Source organism: Artemia franciscana, chromosome 2, assembly GCF_032884065.1.
Source record: "Artemia franciscana chromosome 2, ASM3288406v1, whole genome shotgun sequence".
NCBI classification, from domain to species: Eukaryota; Metazoa; Arthropoda; class Branchiopoda; order Anostraca; family Artemiidae; genus Artemia; species Artemia franciscana.
In genome coordinates this window covers 38,047,372-38,055,275 of record NC_088864.1, presented here as the reverse complement: position 1 = coordinate 38,055,275, position 7,904 = coordinate 38,047,372, and the positions used below count along the sequence as shown (strand labels likewise).

The 7,904-nt window shown below is 33.8% G+C and overlaps 1 long non-coding RNA gene across 1 annotated transcript; it reads left to right on the top strand.

The window, feature by feature from the left end:
- Positions 1-1,343: 1,343 nt before the first annotated feature.
- Positions 1,344-7,597, top strand: LOC136034314 (uncharacterized). Its single transcript, XR_010619159.1, has 2 exons — positions 1,344-1,620; positions 6,323-7,597. It is a non-coding gene; the product is annotated as an uncharacterized LOC136034314 (long non-coding RNA).
- The last annotated feature ends 307 nt before the right edge of the window (positions 7,598-7,904 follow it).

The window sequence follows — 7,904 nt, the reverse complement described above, 5'->3', positions numbered from 1 at the left end:
AATTCAACTTCTAAATCGTTTAACTGAGACAAAAATAGATGGCACCAATGGAAATAACGCGAAAATTTACCAAAGAGAGTGCTAGTATAGTATCTCAATTTCTTCCAAAATGACGTTTACGTCTGTTTCACAAAAAACGGCTGAGGGGCTGTGGGCAGTCCCATGGACTATTTTAAACAAAATGACTGTCTAAAAATTTTGATCAGATGTCTTGGGGGATGCAAAAAGGCCGGATAGGACATTTCAAGGGAAGGAGGCTTGTTTCTTTCCAATCAGGGCATTAGAAGTTTCATTTTCAAATTTAATCAGTTCTTCCCAAGCTCCTATGATCATCTTTTCTAAATGAAGTGACTCGGTGAAAAAAAAGGTTAGTAGTTGAAAGCACATGTCTTTTAACTTTGGCTTGGATTGAGCGTAGCCTTCAACTTGCTTTCTCTTTATATCAGTCCGTAGTCTGGACACGCCTTTTTCCCGCACATAATCAGAGACTTGGCTTGTTTCTTCACCGATTGCTTATCTTGCTATTTTATGAATAAATTTAGGACCTAGGTTGTTTTTAGGAGGAGTTTTAAATTGCTTTTACACTGACTTACTGAAATTCTGTTGCTTGGATTTGATCATTTCTGCAAAGAGATAAGACTTACTTTTTTTCTTTATGAAGTCAGTACTTGGGTTGCTTGTTTTTTAACCGAGTCAGTTCACAATTTTGACTGGGGTTCTTTTTGCGTCAAATAAGGACGCAGATCTCTATGTTTCTGAGTCCCTCCTTGACTTGAATTTTGCTTTGATTTGCATCGATTCAGGACTTGTATTGTTTTCATTCCACCAAATTAAGGATTATACTGGGTTTTACGCTGAATATGGACTTACCTAGTTTCTTAATGCAATTTACACACTGCTCTTTTTTGCTCTTAGTCACGTTTTGGCTTCTTTTTTTTACCCCTTCACCTGAATTCCACTGCTCATACTAGATATTTATTTTACAGAATCAGGACTTGGCTCATTCTGCTCTGTGGTGAAAACTGGCTTAGTTTTGGAATTAGTTTAACCAAAGGTTGGCTTGGAAAGTTTTTCTACCCAGTCCAAAATTTCCATATTTTTAGCGTCGATTTAGACTCGTCATTTTTTATCGTGGGTTCAATAGGACTTGGCTCGTGTTTTTGAAATGGGTTAGGATTTCATTTTTTTTCATACACAGCCAAGGCTTATGACAAATCAGGATTTGGTGACCTATTTGTCACCAAATTTGGCAGCAAAAGCCCTTTTGCTGCTTTTCATTCACAACAAAACTCCAGAAAATCATAAAAAATTACACCTAATGACTTAGTTTGTTTTTGCACCAGTTTAAATTTAGCTCATCTTAGCATCGATTCTGAACTTAGATTTTTTTCAGCAAAATAGGACTTAACTCATTTTCAAGGCAAGTCAAAACTTAGCTTGTGTTGCAGTGTATCGAGGCTCACATTTACTATTCGTAAAATCAGGACTTTGCAGCTTGTTTTAACACTTTGGAAGAGATTAGTTTGTTTCCAGCATCGAAGCTCCCTTTTGGATCGTGAAAGGAGTGCGAAATCTGTCTTTGCACCCAGTCTGAATTAAGGTTGCTTATTCTTACTGCAAGTAAGGTCAAATTTTGTATTTCTCTGAAAATGATGCACTAACATGCTTGATTTTGCACCTAACTATTACTTAGCTTGTTTCTGAACCTAATAGGGATCTAGGTTGCTTTTTAACAGAATTATTTTTCAGTTTGATTTTTCATGATACAAGTAAGGACTTGACCCACTTATTTACCTAGATTTTATGCTTAGTTAATTTTTTATACTAAATTACGAATCCTTTATTTTTGAACTGAGGTTTAGTTTGTTCTTAAAATGCAACGGTTTTGACTTCGCTTGTTTTACGGGTAGTCTATTCGAATCTTTCACTTGGTTGATTTTACGCTGAATAAGGACTTGACCTGTCTTTGTAACCAGTCAAAACATAGCTTGTTTTTTATCTATAGCTTGATTTAGGTCTCGTCTAGACTAAGTCGGAACTTGTCTCGTTTTGGTACCGAGTCTGAATTTTGGTCATTGTTAAACAGACTTAGGATTTTATTAATTTTCAAACTAAATCTGGAATTCACTCTTTTCATCACTCAATTAAAAATTGGCTCGTGTTTGTACTTATTCAGGACTTGGATCGTTTTTAGGACTTGAATCGATTTCATTGAGTCAGGGCTTTTAATCTCATTGGATTTTTGTATCCTTTCATAGCATAAAAAGTGTTCCCAAAGAAAAATTAAATTACATGTTTTTGGCATTTCATAGTAGGACATCCTCAAACAAACAGAATGATCTTTGAAGTAATTCAATCTTCTTTCCAGCACGTAGATAATTTAAAATATTTACTATTCTTAATATTAGTAATGGTCTTAATAAAATTTTCATTGAATCCAGCAAGCTATCACGACAGAAGACTAATAATAACAGATAAAATCTTACATGAACTTAGAAATGTTGGTTTTGCATGACAAATAGAGCAAAGCGAACTCAAGGTATTATCTTCGTCTTTAAAAATCGTTTGTCTTGGGGCTTTGCACTCTTTCCGCCGAAGTACCAGAATCAGTCTTGTACCCACCTCCTGCATAAGGGACTCGCTGTTTTATGCAATAGGGTCGCAAGCAGAAGGGCTAAGATTGCTCATACTCTTACTTTGTTACTTTAGCTAAGCAGATTCAAAAACCTAATTTGTATTAACCAGTTTTAAAAGTTATTGATTTATCATAACTTTAAACAGCCATTTTTGTCGTATTTAAAGACATTTTGAAGTAAATGGGCAAACTTTTCGTAATTTCGTCAGCTGTTTAGGCTATTAAACTACATATCAAAGAATGTCTTATTTGAAACTAATTTCTTATTCTAATCACACTTTCAAGACAGTTTTTTAGCATCTGTTTGTGGATCAAGTTAAAAAGTAAAGTTTTCCGCAAATAGTAAAGAACAAATTTATAAGTTGAAGGGATCATAATCCAGACTTTAAACACTTTTAATCTATAAGAAAAGAAACTAGTATTCATGAAAAAATAAAACCTAAAACAGTTAGAACTGCTATGATCAATAAAAAAAATTAACATGAATCAAACCTCAAGTGTCAAGGCCCCATGAAGTGTTACAGCAACTATTATTCATTGGCCATGTTTGTGGAGCCAATAAGTGACAGTGTCAATCAGATTGGATACCCTCTAGATATGCAACAAAAAGACTACAAAATTCAACTGATATAACATAAGAACTATGTTTTACATATATAGGACAAAACTATACGTAGGCGTTCCAATTATATTGTGACCAAGGTGGGCCCAGTATTTCACAAAGCCTCCACATGATTTATTAGTAGTTTTAGAAACTCATATAATAGGGGTAGGAAACATGAACTTAGGTGATATAGAATTTATTTACTCAGGCAGGAAGAATTAGGTACATAGGCAGGGAGTAGGACTCATGATGAATAAGGATGGCAACTTATATTTCTTACTTATTTTGGAAAGGTATTGATAATAGAATGCTAGTTGCTCATTTTACTACTAAAAGATGCAAGGCATTATTGATAGTATAGGCATCAGTATAACTACCTCCTATAGAACCGACTGATAGAACTAGTAGTGACAAAGGTAAATTTTGCTTATAGCTAAATTTTTTTTATTTTTGCTTATAGGGAACAAACAGAAAGGGTTCCAGATAAAAATATGGCATTTTGATTAGGGGGCTTTAATGCTCAGGTTGTTAGATAGATGGTATTATAGCCTAGGTAAATTTGGATTAGAATAAGTTACCGACTGCTGTAATTTTAGGTATAACAATCTAGCTATAGGCCTAATCAATACACTTTGGTCATAAAAGGACCCATAAGTTAACATGTATTAACATGATGGCAAGACAGCTAACTTTATTGATTATGTTATTGTAACCCAAAGACTGGCAGAATCGATAAAAAACACTAAGGTGTATATGAATATTGTTGTTGATGTTGAAGTTATTAAATAAAAATAAACAACAACAAGTTTTTCAAGTGAAAGTAAGGAGCAACATTAAACTTAAAACGAACACAAATTATAATATATGAAGAAGGTGGCTCCTCCTCAATACCTTTCTCTTTACGCTAAAGTTTTTATTACTTTATGAAAAAGCTTCTTATTGTTCTAATTAAACGAAGCTTGGTTTTTTATAAGTTGTTCTTAAAGAAGTGAGACAAAATTTTAAACTTTAGCATAAAGAGTGAGGTGTTGAGGAGGAGTAGCCTTCCTCATTTACAGAATAATTTCTGTTTGTTTTAAGTTTTAGTGTTGCTCCTTATTTTCGATTGAAAAAAAATTAATTTAATTTCTCATCGTTTTTTAAACAGTACCAGGAAATCTGGCTCCACCTTAATGGAAAAATCGACACGGATGTATTCGCTAGATAATTCAATCCTGGTGAAAATTTACCTCGGATATTACCCTTAATATCTTCACGAGTAAAATTGAGTCAGCAAAGAGAAAGCAAGGCACAAGAAGAATTTCGTATAGGAAAATTCCCCCAGTGTAAAATATCTCCTGAAAATTCATCCCCTGGAAGCTTCCATCCCCACGTAAAATTCTCGACGTGAAAAAATCCACCAACACAAAAATTAACTCCCCACCCGAAAAATGTATGCATACTTCTCAATAACAAGCACTATACGAAGCCACTTAGTGAAGGAAACGACACAGTAATATTTTTGCAACGAAAAATCACACAAGGACTTAAAGCAATTTTAAATTTTAAGAATTTTGTGACACCACAAATTTTAGTGCTTTTATATAAATGTTTTGTTCCATCCTTATATTTCATATGGATATGTATTGTGGTCAAGTAACTTTCATTCAAGTTTTAAACGAGTACGAATTCTTCAAAACAAAGTAATGCGACTTATTGGTGGACAGTTGGAAAAAATTAATGACACTTAATTAATTTAATAAAAAAATTAATTAAAATAAACTAATATGCTTTATGCTAGGCAACTTCGAGACTACCAAGCAGGAATATTCTCGTATCATTGTTGGAATTCTATCAGTCCTGAGGTATTTCATGGTTTTTACAGAGAAAACAAATCACTTCATAGTTATAGTATCCGCAAGCTGATAATCTAGTCACTGAAGACAGAACTAGACCATATTTTTCTGTTAGATATCTAAGTCCTAAGGTTTGGAATTCTCTTTCTGAGAGCATTCGGATGCCGGAGAAGCTTGGTTTATTTAAGATAAAAAAGAAAAGCTTTCTATTGGATCTTGGTGCATAGATGTTTTTGTTTTGATCCTGTTCTTTTTTCTGTTTCTTTTTGCATGTTATTTTTTATTTTCATGATTAGAAATTGGCCCTAATTTGGTTCTTTTATTTCCTTTTGTTTGTTTTGCTCGTTTGTTGAGCATTTGTTATATATGTGGTCGCCCAGTATCAAGTACTTTTACGTCTTTTTTTGGCAGCCACTTGGGTTAATGTTATGTGTTATACCCTTTTGTAATTCAATGAATGGAACCAATTGAACTATAAAAATAGACAAGTGTTATAACTTAAAACTTTGCCCCAGGGGCTATGGGGGCTATGGCATATTAAAATACATGGTTTTCCGGCCTTCAAACCATGCTAAACAAAATAGCAATCTTAAAATTTTGATCGGACGGTTATGGTAAAAAAGGGGAATGGGAAGAGGCTTAGTTGCCATTCAATCTTTTGGTCATATAAAAAGTCACTAGGACGTTTGATTTCCGTTTGAATGAGCCCTCTCCCGATGTTCTAGGACCATTGAGTCCATAAGCTTACCCTTGGGAAAAAAAAATAAACGAATGAACACACATCCGTGATCTTTTTTCTGGCAAAAAATACAAAATTCTGCATTTTTGTAGATAGGAGCTTTAAACCTATACAGCAAGGATCTCTGATACACTGAATCTGATGGTTTGATTCTATGACTATCAGGGGATGTTTTCCCCCTTTTTTGTAAACCCGGAAAAAATTTTATGGCTCGTAGCCATTAACGGGTAAGACTAAACTTAATAAATCTTATATATTTGAAATTAGCATAATAAGTCGAATCCTTTGATGTATCTATTGGTATCAAAGTTCTATTTTTAGAGTTTCGATTACTATTGAGTCAAGGGTCGCTCCTTACCTACTGTTTGTTATCACGAACTGTTTGAAAGATAATCATCTAGTTGTGTGTAGGGTGAATTTAAGGCTAAAATTTAGGAAGGATAACTGCCTTCTGGGAATTTATTACTTTAGTATACTCCAGGATGATAGTCTGAAAGTTTTTTTTCCAGGAACAGTTAAATACTAAACTGAGGAGTATAGAATTTGGTAATGTAGAAAATGAAAGTAATGTTAGGAATATAGTTTTGGAAGTCGCTGATGGTGTCATAAGGAAGAAAAGTAGAAATGCAGCTAAGAATATTAATGAAAATGATTGACGTTTAAAAGTGAGAAGGAGTGGCCTTTGCAAGAACAATTTGAGTGATATATAATATGAAAACAAGGAGAAAGTAAAGAAAGTGAAGAAAGCATTATAATTTGAATTACGAAAATGTGAAGTGGAGGCAACGGATAAATTACCGAAGATCTGGAAGATTCCGCCAGACAGCATGATAGTAAAATATTGTACTGGCTTGTTAATAAATTGAGAAGGAACAAATATTCTGGACTTTTCCTAGTTAAAGATAGGAATAGAGTCTCAATTAGTAAGAAGGAAGAGTTAAAGAGAGATGTGCAGAACATTTTGATAATGCTCTAAACCATGATAGAGTTACAGGAAAAGACATAGAAGAAAATGAGAAGTTTTTTGACACTTAGGATGTGAAGGAAGGTTTATTTTGTGCTGATATGGTTTAATGATAGTAATAAATGGATTGAAAATATATATTGGTGTACTTAGCAAAGTAAGCGATCACAATCTCCAGAAAATAACTCACTGTCCTAAAAAAAATCACAATATCAACTTTACGGCAAAACTCTGCCGCGATGACACAAATTTTCGACTGTCACCCAAAACAAACCCTTTTGCCTAAGAAAACAAAGTAGTAATTTGGAGTCTGTAACCAAACATTAAAAGGCTATGGACAATTCTGAGCCGTTGGACTATGTCAGTACCATCTTAGTATCATCTAGCATCTTAATTGATTTATTAAAACCGAGAAAATTTTCCTTCTGTAAGTCAGTCTCTCTTTGTTAATGTACTCAACTAATCCAGCCGCAAAAATTTGCAATTGAGCCTAAAAGCGTTTACTTGTTACAATGTTCGTTTATAAAAGCATATTAATTAAAGTAGTTGATGGAGGTATATCTAAAGAAAATGAGAATCTATCTTGCAGCGCTTCTCTGTCAGTTGTTATGTGAATTTGCTACATGCTAACAAAAACATCTCTGGAAATGAATACCGGCAACGAACTTCAAGGTGAAGATTCTGAAATTTTTCAAATGAACTATCTGCAGTTCGTTTGCAATCAGTCTTGAAGTGAGTCAAGTGAATATGCCGTATTGATAGAATGGATTTTCTAGTAATAAGCTAGTGGCCTAAGCAACAATAAATTAACTGTTTGAAATTTTAGCGTCTTCTGGAAAAAAATAAGTGAGTAATTGGCAACCAGGAAATGGTACAGTTGTGCAATAAAATTTCCTACAGCGAAAACTCTGGTACTAGAATGTCAAGAAACCTCCTTATACCCTTTTTGCTTGTTATGACTGAACATATGCTAAGCTTCCAATAACTTGTAAGAGAATTAGGGTATTAAAATAAAACTTTCAGGGCATGATGGGGGGGATGTTTTTATTTCAATGACCGAAACAAAGTAATGCACACTGCTAGTACACCTACTACTATTATTATTATTACTACTACTACTACTACTA